This window comes from Ambystoma mexicanum, unplaced genomic scaffold, assembly GCF_040938575.1.
Source record: "Ambystoma mexicanum isolate Mex_15411 unplaced genomic scaffold, UKY_AmexF1_1 Mex_scaf16, whole genome shotgun sequence".
Taxonomy (NCBI): domain Eukaryota; kingdom Metazoa; phylum Chordata; class Amphibia; order Caudata; family Ambystomatidae; genus Ambystoma; species Ambystoma mexicanum.
Window position 1 is genome coordinate 2,256,150 of NW_027182391.1, and position 27,798 is coordinate 2,283,947.

General features: G+C 47.2%; 1 pseudogene; it reads right to left on the reverse strand.

The window, feature by feature from the left end:
* Window positions 1–27,511, reverse strand: part of LOC138554396 (zinc finger protein 585A-like) — a 497,760-nt pseudogene extending 470,249 nt beyond the window's left edge.
* Between the last annotated feature and the right edge of the window lie 287 nt (window positions 27,512–27,798).

The window sequence follows — 27,798 nt, forward strand, 5'->3', positions numbered from 1 at the left end:
CGGAGGAGAAGGCGCTGACTTGTCATGTCATTGAGAGTGTGGAGTCTAGGTCCACACCAAGGGTCTTTACCAAAGATGAGACTGTTATGTTAGTATGGTCAATGGTGAATTGAGAGTATTTAGTGTTAAGTTTAGAGAGAGTTTCCTTGGGACCAAGGATGATGATGTTGGTTTTATCCCGGTTTAAGCAGAGACCATTGATTGACATCCAGGTGTGGATGGCGGCATAGATCTGGAGGAGTGCTGCCGCGTCATGGTCGTAATCTCTGGTGAGAGGGAGGAGGACTTGGGTATCTTCAGCTGACTTATGCCATGCCGAGCGCATCCAGCAAGTCAAAGAATGGTTTGGTCATCAGGTTGTAGTGTGTGGGAGCTGTACAAGTGGGCTGCATTGGAAAAGTGGGGGCGGGGAGGATATCGTGGTCTACAAGATCAAACGCAGTGGAGAGATCGAGGAGAAGCAAGATAGCAGGTTTACCGTTATCCATTATTTTGGTGATTTGGTTCTTCAGATCTAGGAGGGCGGTTTCTGTGCCATGGCCTTTGCGGAAACCTGATTGTCTTCTACCAAGGATGGCATTGGATTCCAGATATTGTTGGATTTGGTTGTGGGCGGCTTTATCCAGAATTTTGAGGAGGAAGGGAACAGTAGTAATGGGGCAGTAGTTGTTGGGGCAAGTGGGGTCTATGGTGGTTTTTTTTTTATGAGTGGACGAACACATGCTTCTTTTAGGCTTTGAGGTACGATGCCAGTGGAGAAGGATGCATTGATAAATGCAGTGATGATGGGGGTGAGTGAGTCTGCACATTCTTCGATGATAGTCGGGGGACAAATGTCACCCTTACAAGTGGAAGGTTTGATATTTTTGAGGAGGTTGGTGACTTCCAATTCTGTGACGTCTCTAAAGACAAAAGAGGTATTTGAGGAAAAGGTTTAGGTGGAGAGGGCAGGTGTGGCATGTCCTGGTTGGAAAGCCTTTGCGCTGAGTTAATATTTTGTCTTGGAGCATTTTGACGTTGTTGATGAGAGCGCCCTGGATGCTGGAGCAGCAATCTTTGTCTTTGGTTATTTCATAAGGGGCAGTAACGGGGGTGGTGATATCTTGGTGAAGATTTAGCATTAGTGATTCTATGGTTGAATGATTCAGATTTGGCTAGGAAGACGGCCTTTTTAGATACGGATGAGATCTCTTTAATCTCATTGAGGGAAGACTGGTTGGGCGAGGATTGTCAGTTGGCTAGCACTCGGCGCTTGTTGGTTCGTAGAGTAGATAGCTCTTCTATGAACCAGGAATTAGAGTGCATAGATTCTATTGCTTTTTTATCTTCTAGGGGAGCTATGGACTCAATGGCTTGCTTGGGTGAGCATCTGAGTATAGGTGTTGGCCAGTGAGATGGGGGTTTTGGTAAACTGAGGTTTTAATTCGGGGAGGTCTAGGAGCGGTGCTAGGTTGCTTTTAGTTTGTTTTTTAGAGCTTCTGACTTTGGTGGGAGGGGCATGCCAGAGTATCTTGCGTGTGGGCAGGGTGGGAATAGCAAATTGGATGAGGTGGTGGTCTGTCCACGGGAGGGCTGAGATGTTAGTGATGGAAGATGAGCATTTGTGATCTGCGATCCAGTCGATGTTTCGGCCTTTGCAGTGGGTGGGAACATTGATTTTAAGTTCAAAACCCATGTTGGAGAGTTCTTTAGCTAGGGATGCGGCTTCTTTGTCCTTGGGATCGTGTAGGCCTAGGTTGAGGTCACCTAATAGGTCGAGCTTTTTAGGTGGTTCCCTATGATTTGGAGGAGGGGTTTTTGGTAGTCTAATGGTGAGCCAGGTGGCCTGTAGGTGATTAGGATGCTTATGGTGCAGTTGGGGGAGAAAGATAGTTTGGCAAAGAGGAATTCCGAATTGTTTTCCCGTTGTTGGTTGCAGTCTAATGGAGTAGGCATCTTTGAAAAAGAGGGCTACGCCTCCGCCTTTAGAGGAGTTTTTACGGTCCTGTTTTAGGATAGTGTTACCTTGGAGGAGGGCGAGGGAAAGGGAGAGGCCTGATGCTTCATGTAGCCAGGTTTCATAGATGGCTAGTAGGTCGAGATTAAGGGCGGTGATGAGGTCATTAATCTCCAATGCATGTGCAGGGAGGAATCTGGCGTTGATGAGCACGCATTTCAGTTCTGGGTAATATGATGTGGGTGGCTTAAGGCAGTAGGTGCTGGGGTTTGGGCCTGGGGGTGTATTGAGTGGGTGATTGTCGGGATGAGACGGGCTGGGGTTAAGCTCAGAGCATTGGGAGTGGGTGTTGGGCATCTGGTGGTATGGGGTGTATGTTCGTGTGGACTGTGTAGGGGTGCGAGAGCTAAGTCTGTAGTTTCTGATGTCTAGAGTGGGTGGTGTCCTTCGGAGAGTGACATGTAACTTGGTGCGGGCTTTAAGTCTGCAAAGGCTAGGGGTAAGGAGGGGTTGGCAATGGAGCTTGAGAGTGTGCGAGCTGGGCTGGGTATGCTGTGGTGGGTGCAGAATGCAGTGATTGTGGTGTGGTGGAAGAGTTAAATCTGTGAGCGAAGAGGGCATACTGCAGATGGACCAGAGGGCGAGAGTGATAAGTGAGCGGGCGAAGTGGGTGAGGGGAGGTGGCTGATGATGCTGTGTGGCAGGATGTAGGTGGATATATTTGTGCAATATAGTGACAAAGTAGAGTTAAGTGCTAGTATGGAGCTTGTTAGTCTGATTTAGTAGTCATAGTGATATATATGCTAGTTCGACAGCAATAAGGCAGTAGCAGTTCACAGTGGGCAGGTTCAATGGCAGTGTGGCATTGGTAATTTCACATAGGCTAATTCAATAGCAGAGGGGCAATAGCTAATCAATATAGGCTAATTCAATAGCAGTGGGGCAGTAACAATTCAAAATAGGCTAGTACACTAGCAGTGGGGCAATAGCAAATCAAAATTAGGCAAAACAATTCAAAATAGGCTAATTCAATAGCAGTGGGAAATAGCAAATCAAACTATTGTTTAACTTGTACATTCAATGCCTTTGCACCATGTTGTCCCAAATGGGAATATTCTTTACTAACTTTGCTGACGATACCCAGCTGGTCTTCGAGCTCTGCGGAGATTACAAACAAGACAGCGAGAAATTATCAACTATATACAACTTCATCAAAAGCTGGATGAAGGACAATTGGATGTGCCTCAACGGCACAAAGACCGAGCTAATGATTTTTGGTTCACCACACGCCAGAAAACAACTAAACTCCTCTTACTCCTCATTCAACATCAAAAACACTCCCATCTCAATAATCTGAGAAAGTAAAGACACTAGGAGTTTACTTGCAAGCCTCATTAGGTGCCGAGGCTCACACAGCCTATTTAAAAAGAAATGGTCAGTACCACCAGAGGCTCTTGAAAAAAATCAGACCCCTGCTCAACCAGAAGAACAGCACTACTATAGCCAGGGCAACTATACTATCAATACTTGACTATGGCAATTCCCTGCTGCTTGGAGCAAGCAGTAAATGTCTGAAGCAATGCCAGGTTATTCAAAATAACGCTATTAGAACAATCACAGGCAGGTCAAGAAGAGACCATATCACTGGTGATAGAAAAGAGCTACATTGGCTGGCCATGGAAGAGAGAATCACATTTAAATCCCTCACCATGGTCCATCGATGCCTATATCGAAAGGCCCAGAATACCTAAAGAAACAGTTTAAGTGGCACACACCCACCAGATGCTTAAGATCATCTAACAAAGGCCTTCTACAAATCATTCCAACAAAAAAGGCAAACGGCCTTGGCAGAGACTTCCCGACCAGAAGCATCCAAAAATGGAATGAACTACCTCCATCTTTGAAGCTAGAAACAAACTATATCCAATTCAGAAAGAATCTAAAAACACTATTTAAATAGACCTTGATTTAATACATTTTCAGCACCTGCGAAGTTTTCACTACATGTAACTACACTTTGTCCTGTCCTCTGCCACTATATGTCCCGTCTCTTTGTAAGCGCTCGATGCCTGCGGGCTTTAGCACTATATAAATAAAAAAAATAAAAACAATAGGCTAATTCAATAGCAGTGGGGCAGTAACAATTCAAAATAGGCTAGTTCAATAGCAGTGGGGCAATAGCAAATCAAAATAGGCTAATTCAATAGCAGTGGGGCAGTAACAATTCAAAATAGGCTAGTTCAATAGCAGTGGGGCAGTAACAGTTCATAATAGGCTAGTTCATTAGCAGTGAGGCAGTAACAATTCAAAATAGGCTGGTTCACTAGCAGTGGGGCAGTAACAATTCAAGAAATAGGCTAGTTCACTAGCAGTGGGGCAATAGCAAATCAGAATTAGGCTAGTTCAATAGCAGTGGGGCAGTAACAATTCAAAATAGGCTAGTTCAATAGCAGTGGGGCAATAGCAAATCAAAATAGGCTAATTCAATAGCAGTGGGGCAGTAACAATTCAAAATAGGCTAGTTCACTAGCAGTGGGGCAGTAACAATTCAAGACATAGGCTAGTTCAGTGGGGTAATAGCAAGTCAAAATAGCCTAGCTCAATCGCATTGGGGCAAAGGCAGTTCAAAGCAGGCTAGTTCAATAATGGTGGGGCAGTAACAATTCAATTAGGCTAGTTCAGTGGCAATGAGGCAGTAGCACAGATCAGTGATAGACTGGTCACACATTTGCAAAGTAGGATCAAACAAATAGGCTAGTCTCACTATTAGCAAAGATGCAGTTAAAACAAGGAAGCTAATTCTGCAACAGTGGGGTGATTGCACATTAGCGATGGGCTGTTTGCAGGTTAGCAAAGGTAAAGTCAGTAGTGGGCTAGCCAAAGAGTACTGGAGGGGTGGACTGGATGTAAAGGTTTAAGGCGATCAGGCTAGTGTTGTAAGTATACACGTCGCATGGTAGGGCGTAGGGTAATATGTTCATTTGGCGTAGTATCGGTAACAGACAAGTGGCGTTTCAGCGGATAGGAGATGCTCAATTGAGATGATGATACAGGCGAGTGTGACGCTCGGCTGAGCAGAGGTTTAAAAGTTAGCGTTTACATGAAACCTGGAATGTTATTTCAATGGAGTGGAACTGTTGTACTTCCATCTAGGTCCAGACTGACTCCAGACAGGCTCACGACAGGCGCCTTTGTGCATCGCCTTCGTGAGATGAGCTGGCTCGCCTCTCGGCGTCCTGGTTGGTGCAAAAGAAGCAAGGCACAAATCTGATGTCGGGGGCGGGATGCAGGCCAAGATTAGGTGCAGAAGGCCTCAGGCAACTGTAGGGGCGGCCATCTTCGAATGTGTAAATCCTCGTGGTTCTCAATGGCGGCAAGTGCCAGGATTGCAGTAATCAGGCAAATCAGCCTATTCTAGAGCTGTTGTGGCAGGCAAATGGGTCGGAAGATAATATGGACAAATGTTTCTAAAAGAAGCAATTTAGCATTGCATAATTTCGGAGGTGAAATGATTTCACCTTTGAGTGTGCCCAGGGTCTACGGGCTTACCTGGAAGCACTGCTCTCCTCCGACAAGAGCGGATACTGCTCTAGCAGTATTGCGAAGAGCTCCAGCTCACTGGGGATTTGGAACTTGGAAGTTGGACTTCTTGGCAATGTCCTGAATGTGAGGGAGGAAGGAAAGAGGAGTCAAGGATAACTCCAAGGTTTCTGGCTTCAGATGAAGTAGAAGGGGGAGAGCCCATAGAGGATGGCCAGAGTGAGGGGAAGAAAGAGTGAGCATGGGTCCCAATAGGAAGGATCTCAGTCTTGCTGGCATTGAGGCGGAGATCGTTGGAAGTGCTCCAGGACTGGATGGCGGATGAGGGAAGATGAAAGAGGGTCAGCAGGACGTTGGAAAAAGAGTTGTGCGTCATCTGCGCATCACTGGAAGTTGGAGAAGGAGGAAATGAGGAGAGCCAGCTGAGCAAGGTAAGTGTTAAAGAGCCAGAGGGGAAGAGGTTGGAGCCCTGGGGGACACCACCGGTGGAGAAAGATAGGTGAAGAGAAGGTGCCCATAATAACCGTGGATGACTGATCAGTTATGAAAGAAATCAGCCAGTCCAGTGCCCGCTCAGAGATATCCAGTATCATGGAGCAGTTTTAGGAGGATGGAGTGGATGACTGTGTCGAAAGCAGAGGAGAGATTGAGTAGAATGAGGACAGCTCGAGAGTTAGAGTCAAGAGATGCGAGCAATTCTTCAAGGGTGTTCAGAAGAGCAGTTTCCGTGCCTCTGGATGCTTAGAATCCAGATTGATGTTGTGGAAACCGCCAACAAGTTCAGTGTGTGAGGTAAGTTAGGGGAAGGCCGGCTTCTCCAGGAGTTTGCCCAAGGAATGGGGTGACAGAAATAGGGCAGTACTTGGCTGGACAGGTAGGGTCTGCTGAAGATTTTTTCAGGAGAGGGCACACAAGTGAGTGCTTGAGTGTGGAGGGAAAAGTACCAGTAGCAAAAGAGTGGTTGCAGAAATCTGTGAGAGTGCGGGCAAGGGAGCCAATGTTGTCCTTGATGGTTCTGGAGGAGCAAGGAGAAACCGGTTTGGATTAGACCTTCCTAGAGCGGACCACTCTGGTGATTTCATCAGGTGTGACAGGGGAGATGGAGAGAGGAAGGAGGAGGGTGGGAGGGGTTGGAGGAGAGGGTTGCAAGGGTGCTCAGGATGTCCAGAGTTGTAGTGGTCACGCGTGTGGCCAGTGTGTTGCAGAGGGCCTGAGACGGAAGAGGGAAGGAGGAGACTGCTGAAGGCTTGGTTAGTTTCATGCAGATTTTAAAGAGTTCAGCCATGTTGTTGGATGCACCAGATACCTGTGCCTGGATGTGGGCCCTTTTCTTGGCACAGATGGAGAATCTGTATTGTCTATGGAGCATGCACCAGGCCATTTTGTCAGAGGGTGAGCCTAAGATTTGACACTTCAGTTCTGCAGCTCTGCACTTACGTTTCAGGGCTGCAAGTTGGGAGTCGGGCGGGGGGGAGATCAAAGTGGATGAGGGCGGCAAGAGTGTCCTGCACTGTGGGTTGGTCCAGAAGGGAGAATGGAGAGGGAGAGCGAGGTGCAGAGGTCAAGAAAGAGAGTGAATGCTGTGATAGCGGTGTCCAAGTGGATGTTGAAGTCACCCAAGAGAAGTAGAATAGAGGAGATTGAGGAGAGAGGAGCAGAAAACAGCCCATTCAGAGAGGAAGAGGGTGGTAGGGCCAGGGGCATGTAGATCGGGGCAATGGTCAGGGAGGAGGAGAAGGGAGAGATGACCAACTTGCAAACCAGGCTCTCAAAGGAAGAGTAGAGCTGAGTGGGTAGGAAGGAGGAAGGAACCCACTCAGGGAACATTAAGGCATCCCCACCGCCAGCCCGGTTAGGTCATGGCTTGGAAATGCTCTTGTAGCCATCAGGGAGAAGAGAGTCAAAAGCATTGACTGAGCTGGCATTGAACCATGTTTCGGTAAGTGCGAGAATGTCAAAGTCAATGGGCCTCATTACACGGATGGCGGTAACGGTTTACCGGTACCAGTATTATATCGGTACCGGTAAATCCTTACCGCCTTACTACGAGGTCCCTTTGCGGGTTGGGGAATTTAACACCTGCTTTTTGCAGGCGTTAAAAACCAACCCGCAAAGGGACCCAGGGAGCTAATTACGGTACCGCAATCTGCGGTACCGTAATTAGCGCCTTCCCCATTCCCATTATGCCCTATGAGGCAAAAATGGGAATGGGGAAGGGCAATGGTGGAAGGGGGAATTACCGCCCCGCCAATCTTGGAATGGGAAGGTAATTCCCCTTTCCGCCAAGGCAGTGCCGGTATTTTACCGGCATGAACCATGGCACTAATAGCGCCATGGTTCTCCGCCATCCGTGTAATGAGGCCCAATGTCTTCAAGAAGGAGGCAGATGTCAGTAGAGTGTTTGTTGGCTGACATAAAGTGAATATACAGTGAATCATGTCAACAATTCAATAAGTACTCTTTAGATGTATGCATACGCACTCATACCAAGTCATGAAACCTCCAATAGTGCAGATCAAAAACCACACACAAAGGATAACACCTCTGCAATGGTGAACATTAGTACAGTAAATTGTCCCCAGATATAATCAACATGGTCTTTTCCTTCTCAGTCTCCATGCCCACACAAGATATTTACACGTTGAGAAAACCAATGGCACATCGCTAGAATCGGAGCAGAGCAACAATGCCAATGGCGGTTTGTATTCTACTAGCCAGAAACAACAACTTCAAATAACGCTTCCTAGCCCGTACGGTAGCTGGGCAAATTAACATAAAATTAGTCAAAGTTTCACAAATGCAGATATACAGGGGGCAAGTCTCAGAAACAGAATGGTTCAACTTATTACAGAGGCTAGTGATTGGTAGAGTCCCTATTAGAAATTTAGCATACAATGATCTTTCATATTTGGGGTTTACAAAACCTAGATGCACCTCATAACCCATATTCTGCTTCATATTCCAGTAACGCAGAAAGGCAGCTAAAGCTTCGGCTTTAGCAACAATGTTGCTTTCAAAATTCATCAACGCCACCAATTTCACCTCTACCTCGACTGCACTAATCATAGCTGAGGGAATGCACCAAAGCTCACTCAAGCCAGGTACTCTCATTTCTACCTCAATATATATGAACCACGGCCGGCACGCACCCCCAGCCTGCGCCATAACATCTTTCACGGCCTCCCTATTCTTAACTAAAAGTTCATTTAACCACAAGCAAACCCAGTAATAAATTGGCCAGTCAGCATGTAGATTCCAGACTTTGGATCCCGTTTCCAACCAAACCGGTATATTCGGTGTAGTCAACCATGTATTTGGTCTGATCACTTTTTTATTTCGTGTACTTTGCAGCTTCCCGCTGTAGCACGTATAGTGCATGTACCCAAACACACAGTCAAAGCCTGTAATTTTAAAAATGTTACCTCGTCCATCCTGGTTAAGTATATGCAAACCTTGATGACTAAAACAACTGACTCCGATGATCCGGAGATGCTCATAAATAATTATAATCAGGAGACTACTGAAATGCTCGATAAATGTGCACCCATGAAAGATAAACTAGTTAGAGATCTACCAAATGGCCACAAATGGTTCTCCTCTTCCCTGGCAGAACTTAGAGCTAGCAAAAGGCAGGCCGAACATCCCTGGCAGAAGGATAGATCTATTGCTAATTTGTCAGTTTGGAAATGCAAAGAGAAACAGTATAAAGCAGAAATTGTTGAGGCTAAGAAAACCTTTTACAACAATCAAATTAGTTCAGCTGGAGATAAGACCAGGGAACTTTTCTGCCTTTTTAGATCTTGGGAGAAACCTAACGCTTGTTGTCCTCCTATAAAACCGACAGATGATTATTGCGATCGGATACAGAGGGCTTTTGCAGATGAACTATCAAAAGCCCAAGATAAAATCAAATTAGAAGCACTAGCAGCCCCGTCGCCCATACTAACACCTACTCCATTACCCTTTGAGACACATCATACTTGTACAAGGACGTCACAAACCCAGCCAGCTTCCATATCAAGTAGTGATACTCTTCCAGGTTCTGTAGCAGGTTTTACTTTACGAGCATCTACTACTGCTGACATTTTTAAAATTCTGAAGTCTATGCATCCTACCAATTGTCCGGGTGAACTGCTTCCCTCCAAACTTATTTTGGAACATAAGGAACTCTTTGCGCCTTTTCTTTGTAGATTTGCCACTGCTTCCTTTCGAACAGGTGTCATTCCTCAATCAATAAAGAATGTAGCAGTTTCACCGCTACTAAAAAAAGTGGGCCTTGATCCCACTAATGCAGCAAACCTTAGACCAATCACCAACACCTTGTTCTTCCTCAAGCTCATAGATAAGACAGCAACTATCCAGCTTCAGGTCCATGTCCAGATGGCAGGCATTTTGCATGCCAAGCAGTCAGGGTTCAGAAGTTATCATGGCTCAGAGATTGCTCTTCTGGACCTACAGACTTATATGCTCTCTAGGCTGGAAGATAGCAAGTCAGGGCTGTTGATGTTGTTGGATTTATCAGCAGCCTTTGACTTGCTAGATCATAAAATCCTACTTGAAAGAATGCAGACTGTTGGGGGCCTCTTCGATCATGCTATAGTCTGGTTGAGAGCATTTTTGGAGGGCCGTCGGTCACAGGTGCATTGGGGGGACAGTGCCTCTGGGTCACAAATTATAACGTGTGGAGTGCCCCAGGAGGGATGCCTTTCCCCATTGTTATTCAATATCTACATTTATCCACTCTGCTACGAATTAGATCTTTTTCAGACCTTCTTTTGTAACTATGCTGACGACTTCCAGTTTGTCCTCAACATCACCGGCGATTATGATAAGGATCAAATCACAGTATATCAACTGATAAAACAGTGGATGTCCACCAATTGGCTGTGCCTGAATGCCACAAAGACCGAGCTCATGGTTTGTGCCCCACGTCGGGCACAAATCAAGTTGGGCCAGGAGTATACCGGCTTCAGGATTGATGGTAGTTTTATTTTATTTTTTTGTAAAGTATTTTATTGGTTTTTTCAAGAAAGTGAGAAACATTACAAACTTACAAGTGTGGTAATAAAGAAACGACACAACAAAAAAAAGTAACGTGAGAACAACCAAAACAACAGCAGTCTACATGTAGCGTTAATTATGAGATGTTTGGAGGCAAGTAAAAATTATAGTTCCGATGTTACAGGAAGCGAGGGGAACAGATTTGGTTAATTCCATCTCTGTATCAGTATGAAAAATCGGGTGTTGTAGGACGCTACAGTCCTTCAGGGAGGCTTATAGTCTGCCTTGAAGCGCATGTCGCTCAGGAGGGCTTTCCAGGAGTCCAGGGTTCCACTTGTGGCTTCTCCGCTGGTTGTGATCCCGTCTTGCCAGGCCCTGGTTTCAGCAGTCGTCCATCTCGCCAGTTCGCTCAGCCACCGAGCATGGCTGGGGCCCGCTGGAGTCTTCCAGGCCATCGCTATTGTTCTCTTGACCAAAATGCATGAGATGTCCATTAGTTTCACCAAATGTTTAAATTTGCCCGGTCTAGGATATATACCTAGTAGGCACTCTCCGGGCGTCCAGTCGTATCTTACCATGCCAGCTTCTGCGCAGGATTGTTTGGCTTTGAACCAGAGTGATTTCACTTTGATGCAGTTGATGGTAGTTTTATTAACGTCGTGCAGAAAGTTAAAACCTTGGGCACCTTCATGGAATCTAGTTTAGACTGTGAAGGCCATGTTGCAGCAATTGGCACTAGCACTAACGATCATCTTAAAGTGCTCAGGCAGGTCGCACCTCTAATCTCGGTCGAAAACCGTATTAAACTTGTGAGAGGTGTCATCTTGCAACGGGTAGAGTACTGTAATGCACTTCTAGGCGGTGCAGGTAAAGCCCAAATTCAGGATCTACAAAAAAACCAAAACAAGGCTATCCGCATCATTTTTCAAATGAAGCGTTCTGAACCCACTACTGCAGGCAGAAATAAATTGCACTGGCTTCCTGCGGAAAGCAGAATTCAATTTAAACTGATAATAATATGTCATAAATGCATCTTTGGAAATGCTCCTGCTTACCTAAAGGATGTCATTGGTATCTACCAGCATAAAAGGAATCTTAGGTCGGCTGAAGGCTTTTTACTGGTACAGCACCGGGTGAAACGCTCCCGAGGTTCTGGAAGGGCTTTCCACACTCAGGGAGCCAAAGCATGGAATGCACTGCCTGCATCCCTGCGTAAGACAAAAGACCTTCTTGCCTTCCGAAAACAACTAAAAATGTATCTTTTCAATTAGTGTTAGTGTAAACTTCTGCGGTAATCTTTTGCTCACTGTATTTTGTTCTCTCGGCGCCTGGATGCCTATGGGCTTTGGCGCGTTACAAGCACAATAACATAACATAACATAACAGTCAAAGGGAGACGAAGCAAGTTTTTCGGATATTTATTTTCAATAGTAGTGAGCAGTTTGCATATCCCCACAGCTCTGCTCGGTCGATAGTAGCCTGCCTTGCTTGGGCTTTGTAGGCTTCCAAAGATACCCAGACAGCACCATTGCCAAAGTCGCACGAGAACCTCTAGAGGGCCCCACTGTATGTAGCCAATGAGACCTGCTCCTTGGCCATGTGCAGATCCCAATGGCAGGATGACGCCACCTTCAAGCCTAGATAATCCTAGTGGTCGACCTGATTATGCAACCGTCTTCCAGTTCCAACCTTGGGGGTTTCGGTTTCTTCGTTACCCCCACACTGAAGACCACGCTCTTAGTTTTTGCATCATTGATGGCTAGGCCATTTCCGACCACAGAAATCCTCGAAGAGCTGAAATTGTTTCTTGGTGCTTATCAGTGTAAGAAAGAAGGACCGCATCATCTGCAAACATTAAGACTGGGATTTCATCACCGGCCAGTTTTGGGGCATCAGTACACGCAGACACCCAATCAGCAATAATCCCATTGAGGAAAATACAAAAGAGTTTGGGAGCCAGCAGACAACCCTGGCGGACTCCCTTCTCAATGCTAATGGGTTGCGTTGTGCTCCCATCAGTGCCCCAGCGCCCCTCAGCCGTGTTGTCTGATAAAGTATCTGAATGGCTGCAGCAAATGCGATGGGATGTCTAAACTACGTAAACCTTCCCACAGGCGGCTCCTTGGCACAGTATTAGAAGCCGTACGAAGGATTACAAAGATGGCATGCACTTTAATTGTCCTTAATACAGCGTACTTGTCACATATTAAGCGCAACCTCAAGTTTTGATCCACAGTGCTTAGGGCACTGCAGAAACCTGCCTGACGGTGACCAATACAATTATTACTAATTCAGGCTTCCAGGTGGCTCAATACTACTTGGCATATATTTTGCCCCCGAGTCGAGGATGGCAGATCCTCAGTAGATCCCTCAAGCCTTTTTTTTTTTAAATAAAAAAAAATCTGCACAATCTCTGCCTGCGTCCAAGAGACAGAAACAAAATTAGTTTGTACAACAGAGTTAAACAGCCTAGTGAAATATGGAACCCATATGCCAGGTTCTGACATGTGAAAATGAATAGGGACCCTATCCGGCCCTGTGGACATGCCCAATTTCTGCTTCTGTAGAGGTCTGCTAACTTCCTCACAGTAGATGACAAAGGATGCATCAGTGAGGTCAATCACACATGGAGTGCCGGGCAGGGGGCCTTGTGTATCCCACACAAGAGACCTATTCTCCAACCTCCTCACAAGAGATGACAAAGGATGCATCAGTGAGGTCAATCACACATGTAGTGCCGGTCAGGGGGCCTTGTGTATTCCGAACAAAAGATCTATTCTCCTTGTATAGTTCTGAAAACTGAACGACCCACACAGATTCAGGAACACAGCCTTGCTGATTACTACTGGTATTCTCGTGGCATAATCCCATGATTCCTCAGAAACCCTGTGAACCCCCCACCGCTGCTAATAGCTGTCAGCAGTTGGCTCCAAGTATCTTCAGTCCATGCTTGGTCTTTCTCTTTCAGGAGCAAATGGTAGGCTTTCCTGGTCTCTTGGATAATCGAGATACCCACAGCACGTTGGAGCCTTGCTTGTAGAATTAAAGCTAGTTTTGCTGCTCTACAGTCGGCACCATACCAAGGGGTTCAGGCAATCATAAGGAAAGTAACGGCTTTGTGATTTAGAGAAAAACGAGTCAGGGTTCCTCAGCAGGTCTGCAGTGACCTTCTGTCCCGTTAGATGTGCAGTACTCTCTAAAGTGGTGAAATGTTGTAAAAGAGGAAGCATGTCCCCATAATCCAATGGCAGGACCATTGGTAGATGAACATTAGTCCACTTGATATTGCGCTGGGCATGGCCCACTAAAGCCAGCGGAACACTCAGTAGAATCAGTCACTTTCAATGCCCAAAACAGATGATGATCACTCTCGCTTCTCTGGTGTATGGAGAAATTAGCTACAGATTGCCAAGCCTCTAGATTTGCCAAGATGGTCTATTTTACTGCGCAAGTGGACATTATCGAATGTGTCAATGGCCAGCACATCCCTAGGAAAACGGCCATTACAGGCCCTAGGTTTAACCCCCCATCAGCAACATTGCAGCCTCCTCCACCAGCCTATACTGCATCTTGGACTTGATTGAATTTAAAACATTCATAACCCAATGGTGATCCTCCTCCTCCATTATCTCCACCATACTGTCTAAAGGCTCGTATTGCAGATGAAAATCCCCATTAAGATACTTTGCAAGGAATTAGCTGGATTAGACCTTCAGGCATCAATTCTCTCCATATCACTGCGGAGAAGATCAATACCTAGTCCCTGCGACTACCTAACATATAGGTTTAGAAGAAGGATATTAGACCCATCAAGGGATTTAAGACGTTGTTCCAGAAGGTCTATAGAGCCTGAATCCGTAGCTCTAATTAACTCGCACATGGACACATTTACCATGTCAGCAAACCACCACTAGGGCGGTCATGTTGGCCCTGGTTGGTGGGAATCCCATGCATGGCATACCCCTGGAAGTGGGGGCTTCAGCAGCCCACAGGTTTTGTAAGCTAATCACCTCAAAAGGTGTGAATAAACCAAGCCATTTGTTGTCCACCAAATATTTGTTAACACCAGCAATATTCCAAGATGTGGTGCACATCTGATGCCCGTGTTGTACAATGGTCCCAATGGGTGACTCAACTGCATCATCCTTCTGACCCAGGATATCCTGTTTAACCAAAACATCAGCATTTGACAACACAACGATGGGGTGCCCGCCCCCTCAGTCTGCACGGTCCTGGGAGACACCCTTCCCCACGTCACCAGAGAGTCCCTCAGCTGGTAACGATAGTACCTCCATTATGAGCCCCAGTGTACCGACCATCCATCCCTCCATCCCTCTCTGGTGCATGCCAGCAGCTCGCAAGGAACAAGGAGCACCTGTCAAAGCGGGGTCAGTCTTGTGGCCTCACCTCGTTGAAGTTGGGTGGAACCTCTAGATTGGACATATCACAATGGGCATATCACAGTGTGTCCCACCCAATGGAACTCCTACCCTTCTGTCTCCCTCACCCAGTTGCTCATTCGGCGGTGAGAATTTAATTGACATTTCAAGATCATGCGGTTGTAGGGCTCTCTGCTCCATCAATAAAACGTCTCGCACCATCCTGGGGTCAGCTAGTTGGACATCAAATCCCTCCCTGCCTGGCAACCATTCGCATACCACTATGTCGCTCCCAATTATGGTAAGGCATCCCTTTTGGCCCTTACCCAGTGGATTACTTTATTCACTGGGTCATCTTTAGGTTCATGTCACTGTCAGCAGCTTGGGCACATTCACCAGGAAAATGCAGTTCCAAGATGGTTTCAAGTCATAGACATACCATTTCAGCTAGCCATATCAGAACCCCCAATCGTCAGGACACTGTGGGTCAGCCCCTGGATTACCTCCTCCGACCTCTGTGGTCCACCAGTCTATCAACAACACCATGCATGTTTCCCCTCAGTGCGGCTCCCCCCCACACACATGAACATTTGGTGGACTGACTGCATGCGGGGCAACTGTGCTTGACCCCTTTAGAAACTCAACACTTCATCAGATCATCAACGACCTTATGCAAAGCCTTCAGTTCAAGCCTCATTATCCTTCCTTAGGTGTGCTACAGTGAACACGGCAACGCTACAACCATCACCTTGCCCAAAGTCATGTGTCCCCCTCTGACCCTCCCACCCCCACGTTGCATACATTCTTCTATGCTTCTTGGCACAAACAGTTTATCAATGCTGACAGTAATAGGACCTGAAAGAGGTAGCCCAAAATCAAAAAGAACATGTGGATTGTGTAAACTATCGATTATGGGGGAAACAGCTTAGCATGTACTGGCAGAATGTAAGGAAAAGGGATCCTTATACAGGACTGTACTGGGAGGATGTAGGGAAAAGGTATCATTATACAGGTCTGTCCTGGGAGGATGTAGGGAAAAGTGATCATTATACAGGTCTGTCCTGGGAGGATGTAGGGAAAAGGATCATTATACAGGTCTGTCCTGGGAGGATGTAGGAAAAAAGGGATAATTATACGGGTCTGTACAGGCAGAATGTAGGGAAAAGGGATTATATAGGTCTGTCCTGGGAGGATGTAGGGAAAAGGGATCAGAATACAGGTCTGTCCTGGGAGGCTTGGTTAATCGTTAGGACAGGATAAGAGATGACAGTTTCTGGCAGCACTGCTTGAAAACCAAGAATAAGGCACTGCACATTGCTTTACACTGTGTATGGAAGATGATGATTTAGTAAGAGAACAGAATGACATTGTCTTGCTCAGAATGAGCCTGAATCAATAAAACAAAAAATGTTAAGGTCCAAATGTTATTTTAGGAGCTCAAGTAGGAGCCGTCATGAATATTGCAGAAAGTTATGCTACATTATTAGTGATGAATTGCTATTTAGATTCAATGGAAATTAATGTATATATTATTGATTTGTAGTTTTACGATAAATTGTGTTATATGTTTTGTGATACATGTTTAAATGTGCAAAGTGTAATATGAACTCATCACATTAATAAATAATTATTTCATAAGAAGGGTACAATTGTTTATATCTGTTTTTAAGGCAGTTGTATTTTGTATTCGTAATTCATTTATTGAGAGCGTTCACCAAGAGCTTTACAAACATTTAAAATGCAATGGTACAATAAAAATGAAGCACAATAACCAAATTAGTGATCAAAGCTGACTATAGGAAAGAGAAAGAAGGAGCTTTTAATTGGAAAAGAAAATTCAGTTAGGTAGAGGCTGCACGGAGAGATGTGGAAGAGTGTTCCAATGTATAGGTGCAAGAAGAGGAAAAGAACGGCATCGAGAAGCACAGGGCGGCTGAGGAACAATGAGGACAATAACCAGCATCGAGTTTAAGCAAAGCTCCCAAGATAGCAACACATTTTCCAAAAGAAAAATCTGGATTCCGCCTCCTTGGAACAAGTAGGTTTACCTATTTTTGCTGCCCACTTTCACATGCAATAGATGACATCATGATTTTACAGTCAGGTGAGTGTGGGTATGAGCAAGTGAGATATCCCTGAAAACAAAATATATTGGTTCTAAAATATCTACGTTCCTACGCAGCAGGTGGTACCATAACACCAAGGGCAGGTTACTCTGGCCTAAAACCAAGACTCTTAATGCTATATTTCACATAAAGGTTGCATCACATCAGTGATTGAGGCATTAATGGATATGGTCCATCCCTCACCCCTCCTGCCAGGATGGGCCAAGATCTGGAATTTAGATCCCACACATAGCAGGTCATGCAGAGTTCGTTACGTTTATGACTGAATCATGCTGTTGTTAGCAACAATATCTGCAGGGTGTGAGCTGTGAGGACTTGATGAAGATCTAGACCCAGTTGATGGAGCCACATCTTGGAGCTTCCCTCCCAGGGCAATGTGTGGGAGAGTGCTTCAAAGTGGGTCTTCATCAGGAATGCACACATGATGCTAGCCAATAGGGGATCCCAGCACCTAACAATGCCAGTGGGTCATTATTTCCTATAACTGGGGACAATAAGTTAATAAATAAGGGATGCAGATGATGTCAGGAGGCTGCAATACTTAGATCACCTGACTTGCTAAATGCTCATGAACGGGTGCAAGTGGGCATGTCACTGTCCTTGACTCATCTTCCTTCACAAGCGCGGGGGCTTCCTTTTCTATCACCTCATGTTGTGACCCCTCTAGTGGGTGGGCAGGCAAGGGGAGTGTGGTTCTGTTATACTTCTGCACACTATACCATCATTTCCATCGACTACCGCATGCTCTCAATTCCCCTCCAGAATGCTCACTCTTTCGTGCCTAGACACAAAACAACACCCACCAAAGTGCAGATCTTGTGTTCTGTTTTATTCAGCGGCTCTCGATGAAGGCTTTACATCAATCCCTTGCTTCCCCAGGTGATCTGGAAAGAGAACAACCAACACTACTTGTAATTACCAATGTGCCCATTTAATTCACTTGTAAACTCTGCTCCTCCACCCTCATAGCAAAGTAGCAAAGTGCTGTGATCCACCATACAGGACCACTAGCGAATTACCAATTAAGTTTACTAGGACAGCGCTGAGGAGAGGATTAACATAACATAATGTCTCTATATGTAGAGTGCACCCTCTCCCCCACACGCACTGGTGTATTTTTGTGTTATAGACAGAAGGTAACAGATGTTCATTGTTACACAACTCAGCGCCTCATCCTGTTAATCTTGCATGGTTGAAGGTCTGGGTGGACTTGCAGGGATTCAAACTAGTGACGTTGAGGTCACACACACACACACAAGGATCCTTCTAGAGAATGCACTAGTCCACTGAGCCACAGACCTGGATGCTAAACCTGGATCTGGACACCACTTTCAGGAAGAGGCAGGAGGGAGGAATGGAGAAAAGACAGGAGAAAGGGGGACATGAAGGGTCCATGAACGCAGGGTGGGAGACAGGCTATCTCAGAAGCATTGAACAACCGGTGCAGACAAACAAACTACAGCGGTTATCTACCTTTTGGTGCCTGGGCTTCTTAGGTTTTGCAGAGTAGGATGACACAATATTGTGTTTAGATCTGGAAATGGAAGATATTTATGTTATTAATTAAATACTACAAATGCAAGACATCCTAAAACAATACATAATCGAAGCATCCAAAGTGGAGCTGCCTTCCCCTCTCCCCGCCCAGTAATGCATCCTCCATCTTATACACAGAAGACAGGATTAACTGGAGGTTTATGAAGAGCAAGCAGAGACAACAGAACTAATACTTGGCCAAAACAGATGATCAGTGGGAGTGAATAGTCACTGGTCACTCACCTACAGCAAATGATTCCCCAATTATTCCTTAAAAGATAGCATTTGAGGTCCCATGGAGACAAAAAGGAGCCCATCCACCCAGGGCAGTTTCTAGTCCATTTGGTGCCTAGGGCAACACACTCAATGCACCCCCCGTGCTAGTCATGCGTGCCACTCCCAAACTACACTCCACGGTTAAGTAACTCCTACTCAATGTCAATAATTCACAGCTTTACATATTTTATTACATTGTGATTCAAGAACTTTGCAAAAATGCTAAATGCTAGTGTAGGCCCATTTTCTCATTTCTAACGGGCCACTTTTCTGGCCAAGGGGTGGCACTTTGTTGAGTTACTTCACTATGCAGCTCGGTTTAAAAAAAAAAAATCTTTATTCTGCAAATTGGTTAATTAAAAACCTTATACACACAGTTTAAGAACATTATTAAAACCATATCAATGATACACAGCATATAAAAACATTACATAGGTTGCATAAAAAAATATGTACTCCTACGTCCCATCCCCTTTCCTCCATACTTATGGGACATCTCTCCGTCCTGTGGGACGGGACTGGAGCACTTTGTAAAAAGCATCCAAATGTTTCCAAAAATGTGTCCTTCCTCTCTTTCTTGCGCGGAGCACGGCATGCGGCCGTAACCCCGCCCACCTTGGCTCCGCCCCGCGCATCGCCCATCAGTCCTTTTCTCTGCTCGTTCGGCACTTGCATCCTCAGAAGATTTTCTTCCCTTTTTTCCTCTCTGGCTCTCGCTAGCGATCATGTACTAGTCTGTCTATGTCTTTCAAACTAGACTTTCCAGATTGTTCATCGTGTCACCGTCGTTTTGCGAGGGGGCGGATACCCATCCTCTTTGTTTAGAGTGCTTGGGTCCGGATCACCGTTGGGACTCCTGTTTTTACTGCGACTCTCTTTTGGTCCGGGCACTTCAACGTCGGTTGGAGCGGTGGGAGGAGGTGTTCCGACGAACTCCTCCTTCGCATTTTCAGGCGTTCATCGACGAGAAGAAGAAACGCCTGGTAAGTTCTTTACTTTTCAGAGCACCCCGGCCGGGGGATACCTTTCCAATTCCTCTCGGACCGGGAGGGGCGTTGATCGCTCTGAGGTGCCCGTTGGGCCTAATAATTCTACCAGAGTTTTCTCCGAGGGTCTCCGTAAGGGGCCTGTGCATAGCGAAGTATGCTCCGAGGCCCCTCCTGTGGGGGTTGTTTGTAGACTCAGTTCTACTGAGTCGTGGGATACCGGAGCTTGCTCTGAGGTATCTCTGTCGGCTTCCCTCAAAAATAAGACCGGGGTGCGCCCCGAGGCCTTGGATGGGCTTGCTGTTACCGAACGGATGTTCGTGGCCCCCGCAGATAAGGCTGTTACCAGGCCTGGGTCCGAGGTCCCTCGTTCAGAGGCTAAAGCTACCAACGGTTCTGAGAGGCCTGAGAAGGCCTTGTCGGTGAAAGCTGTTTCTCACCGTTCCCGCTCTTGCGGCGACACCAGACCTGTTGAGTGGGCAAAGAAGCAAAGTTCTTCTTTTACCGGCAGTGCCGAGGTCCTTCCTTTGAAGGCTAAGTTGGCAGTTAGTATGTCACAAAAACATTCCAGGCCTCGCAGTACTGGCTCTGCCGAGGTTCCTTATGTTAAGGCTAAAGTTAAGACCCCTGATCCATCGACAGGGACCCCTGCCTCACTTCCTCACGTGTCGCAGTTCCCCTCAGATGAGGACAAAATGGCGCCCATTCCCGCCATGACCGCGGTGGCCATTTTAGGTGCTACCCCTACAACTACGCCATCGGCCTCTGGTATAGGGCTTGGTCCCTTGGGTGAACATAGAGTCCCTTGTGCGCATCCTTTTCGGCCAGTTTATGATTGGAACGCCCGGATGCCTCTTCCGCACAATGTTTTGTTGCCTGTGGGGTCGGCACCTTTGATTTATGTGGATACGTCGGTGGAGGGGCCTGTGTGGCACCCTTCCCCGTTACGTCCCTGGATTTGTCCACCTCATGAGAGGCCGCCTCAGGTTCCGAAACAGTCCCTGGAGGACGCCTTTTTCAGTAAATTTCAACCACTTATGCGTACCGACCCCACAAGGGAATACTTCAAAGGGCTTTTCAGGGAGATATATCCACCTGCGCCTCCGGCTCCACCAGTACCTCCGGTGGTTCCACCGGCGCCTCCCTTGTCTACTGTGCCTCCCCTGACTCTTCCGCCTTTGCCTCCATTGTCCCCGGTGGACAAGGCAGCGCCTGACATGGCTCAGCAGGATCCTGACCTGTCAGATGACGCCCAAGGCAATCAGGACAACGAGTATCTTCCCCGCTCTATCGGAGCTTTTCATGACCGGGTACTGGACATGATGAGTTTCTTAGATGTTCCGGTGCCCGTGGCACACGCTCCGCAGGAGGGCGTGCTTTCTGGGGCATTCACCCTGTCTCCCTTGGAGCGTACCGGCCTTTTCTTGCAGAAGGACGTTCTGGCCGAGGTCCGCAGAGTCTGGGAAAAGCAACACTCTGGACTTTTTGTCAATAAGAAAATTGACGCGAGATACAGGCTGCATTCTTCGGAAGAGGTGGCCCTGTCGACTTGTTCGCCTGCCTCCTCCACAGTGGTGGCTGCGGCCACTTTGCAGTCCAGGCCTGCAGCATCCTCTTCCATGACGGCTACTCGGGTTCTGGGAAAGGAGGACAAGCTCCTAGACTCCCTTGGAAAATCTTCAGCCTTGCAGCTCAGGCAAGCCAACGCTGAATTGATATTAGCGGGAGCTAACATGCAGATATGGAAAGGTCTGTCGGAGTTTGAGGAGTTTATCCCGGTCGAGAAGCTGGAAGACTTCAAAAGGAGGCCTATCCGACGTCAGGGTCTTGGCCCAGGATCTCCTGGAGGCTGCGGCTCATCACGTAGACACCTTGGCTCGGGGCCTTATGCTGGGGGTTGATACCTCACGGCAGGCGTGGCTGCATGCCACTAAATTTTCTAAAGAAGTGCAGGACAAGGTGTTGGACTTCCGTTCTATGGTAAGGAGCTCTTTCATTCTACAACAGATGTAGAGCTCACCAAGACGAAGGATAGCACTCAGACAACTAAGTCATTGTCTGTCCTGGTTAAGGCTCCTTTCAAAACCCAGAGACCGTTGTCGCAAGGTCGACCTTCCTCTGGCTTTAGGGGCTTCCTCGACCGCAAATCTCGCAGAGAGTGGATACCCCTGTGGGGAATAACCGCCGTAGGCAACAACGGATGCAGTTTTTCTCCTGCACTTGAGCCTCCTCCTCAGGTTCAGGTGGCACCGCCACCGATAAACCTATTAAATGAGGGTTTTCTGCACTTGCACGAGACCCCAGTGGGAGGACGCATTGCGTCCCATTGGGACGCGTGGCAGACCATCACAGAAGACAGATGGGTCTTGTCAGTCGCTCGAGCGGGCTTCCGCTTACCTCTACCCCCTACCCCACCCCTCAACCGTCCTTTTCAGCTGTCAGGCTCGCCATCCCTCAAAGCCGAAGTTCAGAAACTTCTGGACCTCAGAGCTGTGGAACCCGTTCCCCTTGGGGAGCGAGGGGAGGGCTTCTACTCCTGGCTGTTTACGGTGCCCAAACCAAACCAGGCTGGCCTGCGCACCATCCTAGACCTTTCCCAGTTCAATCATTTCCTACCCCAAGAGAAATTCAAGATGATCACGCCCAGCCAGATACGCTCCTCATTGCAGATGGACGATTGGCTCAGCATCGTGTATCTTCAGGATGCGTACATGAATATCCCGATTTGGAACCCACACAGGAGATACCTCTGCGTCTCTTTGGGAGAGGAGCACTTCCAGTTTCGAGTGCTTCCTTTTGGCCTCAGCTCGGCGCTGCGTGTCTTCACGATGATGATGTCGGTGATTGCGGCCTATCTTCGTTTCCAGGGTATCCATGTGTATCTGTATTTGGACGACTGGCTCTTACGCAGCCCTTGTCCGCTGGCAGCAGCGGGCAATCTCCAGTCTCTCCTTCAGCTCCTGTTCCATCTTGGGGTGTCGGTGAACTGGCAGAAATCTTCCATGACGGTCTTGCAGGACGTGATTTTCCTGGGTTTTCGTTGGAACACGATCGACTGCAGAGTGTACCTGACCAGGGACAGAATGGCGGATCTGTTAGCCACGTGTCAGATGTTTGCGCAGTCAGAGAGCATGTCGGCCTGGTGATTCCAGAGGCTTCTAGGCCTCATGGCCTCGTGTGTGCTGGCTCTTCCTCTTACTCGTCTAAAGATGAGACGGACCCAGGTGGCTCTTCGGAGTTCCTGGCATCAGGCTGGGGACCCGGATTCCAAGCGGATAATGATTCCAGATTCCATGAGAGTGGACCTGGATTGGTGGTCATCTCTCAGCAACCTGTCGGGGGGCGCAGGGTTTCAGGACCTTCTGGGGTGGGGTGCGATGTTAGATCTTCTTCAGGTCTCGGACCTCTGGTCGCCTCAAGACAAGCTCCTGCACATAAATCATTTGGAGCTTCTGGCGATCTTCCTAGCGCTCAGGGCGTTCAGACCGCTCATTGCCAACAAGGTGGTCCGCATACGCACGGACAATGTGGTGTCAATGGATTACATCAACAAGCAAGGGGGAACAAAGTCTCCGCCCCCTCGTGGACCTGTCCATCCAGATATGAGAGTGGGCCGTGCTTCATGGTGTCTGGCTGCTTGCAGTGCACATCCCAGGCCAGCTGAATGTCACAGCGGATGCCCTCAGCCGGCGGACAGTGGTCAGCTACGAGTGGGAGTTGAAGGCAGAGGTCCTCTCATAGATTTTCTCGGGCTGGGGCACACCGGAGGTGGACCTCTTCGCTACGGCGGTAAACAAGAAGCTTCCTCAGTATGCCTCCAGAGGGGGGCTGGGAGCCTCCTCTCTGGGGGATACGCTCGAGATTCCATGGCACAACATGATAGCTTACGTCTTCCCGCCTCTGCCATTGGCAATCTGGAAGCTGAAGAACTATGTGAACTGTTCCCTTCTACTCATAGCCCTGTGGTGGCCGGCCAGGATGTGGTTCTCAGAACTTCAACACCTGTCGGTGTATCCGCCGATCAGGTTACCAGTAACTCCCGATCTTCTTCATCAAGGGGAACAGCAGATGGGGCACCCCTCCCCACAATCGCTCAGCTTGGCAGCATGGTGCCGAGTTCAAGTCTTTAGAGCATCTTAACTTGTCTACGGATAACATGCGTATTATCCAGGCAGCCGGGAAACCCTCGACCAGATGCCAATACAGGAGTAAAATGGCTCAGGTTCTGTCATTGGAGTTTGGAAAAGCAGTTGGATCCAAGGGTGGCTACGATTGACATGGTGCTGTCCTTTGTGTCCTCCCTAGCAGAGTCGGGTGTTCACGTTCTGTCATGCAGAACTTACTTTTCAGCGGTTTCCGCTTATCTTTCTACAGAACAATGTTCGTATTCTCTGAGTAACCCAGTGGTTAAGAGGCATTTTCAGGCTTGACACGCCTCTACCCTCCGGTTCGTAATCCGCACCCGCCGTGGTACCTAAATGTAGTCCTGACGGCGCTGTGCCATAAACCTTTTGAACCAATGGCTACGGTGGACATCAAGTACTTATCCTGGAAAATGTCCTTTCTGGGTACTGTTACGTCAGCAAGGAGAGTGAGTGAGCTCAAGGCCTTGTCAGTGGAGCATCCTTTCTTGGTCTTTCACAAGGACAGGGTAGTCCTACGGACAAACCCAGCCTTTTTACCGAAGGTGGTAACTGAATTCCATCTGAATCAGTCGATCTCCCTACCGGTCTTTTTTCCGACCCCTGCCTCCGAGGCTGAAAGGGTTCTGCACTGTCTTGATGTCAGAAGAGCTCTTAAGTTCTACCTTGACAGGACTTCCGGGCTTAGGGGTTCTTCTCAACTTTTATGACCTTCGGTAACCCTCAGGGTAAGCAAGCGTCTAAGGCGACTATTTCTCGGTGGATTGCCGCCTGCATCACAGAGTCTTTCACCGTCCAAGGGCTGAAACCTCCTAAGGGTATTCATGCACACCTGGTGCGGGGCAAGGCAGCCGCGGTTGCTTTTCAGAAATATGTCCCCTGGGAGTCCATCGCTAGGGCAGCTACTTGGGCCTCCGCATCTGTTTTTTGTAAGCATTATTGTCTCGACATGAGCTCAAGAGCCGATGCTCAGTTTGGTCAGGCTGTGCTGAAGAACCTGTTTCGGTAAGGGGTATTTCCATCCACCTGTAGTTCCTATAAGGAATACTTGGGAATCTCCCATAAATATGGAGGAAAGGGGATGGACGTAGGAGTATAGGTTACTCACCGTAGTGACCACCTTACTCCTAGTCCATAGTCCCCTTTCCTCCATACGCCCGCCCGCCGTCCCCTCTAATAAGGTTCCTCTGTTATTGCTAATAGGTCTCTGACCTGGCGATAGAAAAGGACTGATGGGAGATGCGCGGGGCGGAGCCAAGGTGGGCGGGGTTACGGCCGCGTGCCGGGCCCCGCGCAAGAAAGAGAGGAAGGTCACATTTTTGGAAAAATGTGGATGCTTTTTACAAAGTGCTCTGGTCCCGTCCCACAGCACATAGAGATGTCCCATAAGTATGGAGGAAAGGGGACTATGGACTAGGAGTAAGGTGGTCACAACGGTGAGTAGCCTGGTTATTATTAACTAATGTTGTATTTCCTGATTGTAACAATCTGCAACTAAGCTTTCTATGTAACCAGCTCCCAGATGACCCCCGGGTTATCCTGAAACTTTCTATGAGCTGTAAGAGACTGAGCATTTCACTAATGTCAAAATAAAATAAAAGGAATTACATATAATGACATAAAATCTTCTTCCAAATGTAATATGCTACACCAATATACACCTGAGAATGTGCAGCATAAATAATAGCCCAGAATTGATCCGTAGTTCCCATTTCCAAATTGCATACCAGGTGAGAATATCCCTGGATAGATAGCCCACCACGTTTATAGCACCCGTTGAGCAGATGTCTCACCGTTTCTAGCCTCGGTATCGATATTTCCTCAATTCATACGGAACTGATCTCCAACCCTCAGTGTACTCTTGTACTCTTTACAAGGAAGAATATTAAAACGTAAGAACATCATAAATCTCTTAAAATAAGCTTGTCCATGTCTTAACAGATAATCCCATGGCTCACCATTCCCAAATCCTTCTTTAATATAGGAGGCATATATTTTTTGGGTATTTAAGTACTCCAGGCAATTAATCATATCCCATTCGGTAGCCTTCCTTTTCATTATATTATTAAAACGAAAGACCTCGTTATTAAACTCAATATTGTTTAAGTTAATATTGAATAAAAAGGAATTCTGTCTTCTGCAAAGCGCTCAGATGGTTATTTGTGTGACCAGTGCAAATAGCATTTGCTATAATGCCAAAAAGGCTCACCTATTTAGATGGACGCATAACACTGTTATAAAGTTTTTGACACTGTGTATTTTCCTCAATGTGGACAGTGAAACAATTCCTAGTTCACATCTAATTGCTTCTATCGGGGCAGCTCTAGGGTGTTTATGGTTTACAGAATTTCCCCTTCAAGTTTATCGAGCCATTGCATATGTCATTTAAAACCTCCACTGTATACAGTACTCCAGGAATAATACTATATCTATATATTTCAATAAAGCCCTCAATGGAATAACTTGCTGTAGATATCTTCTGATAACATTCCAATGGTTAACCATCCTACTGGATATTTTGTTGTACATTAACAGAGACGGATGGCTAACGATAGGCATGCCCAAATATGGGTAGGTATCCACAAGTTCCAGACATGTATTATTTATCTTCCATAAATGTTCTTTTTCCTGGATTGCACACCTACCATCATGACTCTAGTCTTTTGGGTGTTAATAATAAGATCATTGTTAGAGGCATATACACAGTGTCCAATAATTTGTGTAGGCCAATAGGGGTCTTATCCAAGACAACGGTGTCACCCGCATAGGATAACAACCTTATTCCCACTTCACCTATTTTGGGAGGAAATTAACCAAGGACAGACTTGTATTCATGTCTGCAACGTACACATTATACAATACAGGGGCGATAACACAGCCCTCTATTTGTGTGGACAGGGGGAGTGAGAGTTCACTTCCATCAACACAAATTGTAACAAAAATTGCAGAATACAGTGCTCTGATGAAATGCAGAGATGGGGCATTTGTCCGGTGGTGCTGCAACTTCAACCAAGGTTTTCCCCTATTCACGTAATAAATGCTCCACTCAATGAAGCATAGGTAGAGATTCTTTTCTGGATCACTTGGGTGTCAGAGATGAGATCATTTAGTCCTGATCTAAAGCCAGTTTTCTGGTAGGGAATAATATGTTGCTCCACTATCCAAGTATTGATGGTTTTTATTTGCAAATGTGGACAGGTGTTCTTACCTGCTTCCATAGCTCTCAACCATTTGTGTTGCAAAGCGTGTGAGTTGAGAGCTATGTGCTTCTGTCCACGCCTTGAAGTCAGATCAAGATCAGCACTCGGAGGCGCCCTTTGCCCCCACGCAGCAGCGCGAGACAATGGGGTCCCGCCCGGGCTGCACGTGCACTGCGTAACGTACTTAAGAGGCAGCACCCACCGCTCGCGACCTCAGCGAGTGACTCCGGATTGCCCGCCCGCGCCCGGGTCGCAAACCCAAAGAACAGACATGCGCACAGCTAAGACACTGCTTAGTAGACAATGCACGGTAGAGCGAGCGAGTGTTTGTCGCACAACAAATTGCGCACGCGCAGAGCTGAGATACCGCTTGCCTGACAATGCGCAGCTGAGACACTGCTTATCAGAAAATACCCAGTAGAGCGCTGCAGCACACAACAAACTGCGCACGCGCAGATGCATCCACCTGGCAAGCAAACTAGAACAGACAAAACACAAATATAAAATCCTCAAGACGTCTGCAACTGCTAAACCAGCGATGCAATCTGTGTCCAGCTGTGGCGATGCACGTCTCCTTCCTTCTGGCACTTTCTATGTTCCCATTGATATGCAGGCCCTCTGAACGACACCACCTTGGCAATCAGTAGCAAAAATGCCAAGAGTTCACCGCGAGGGG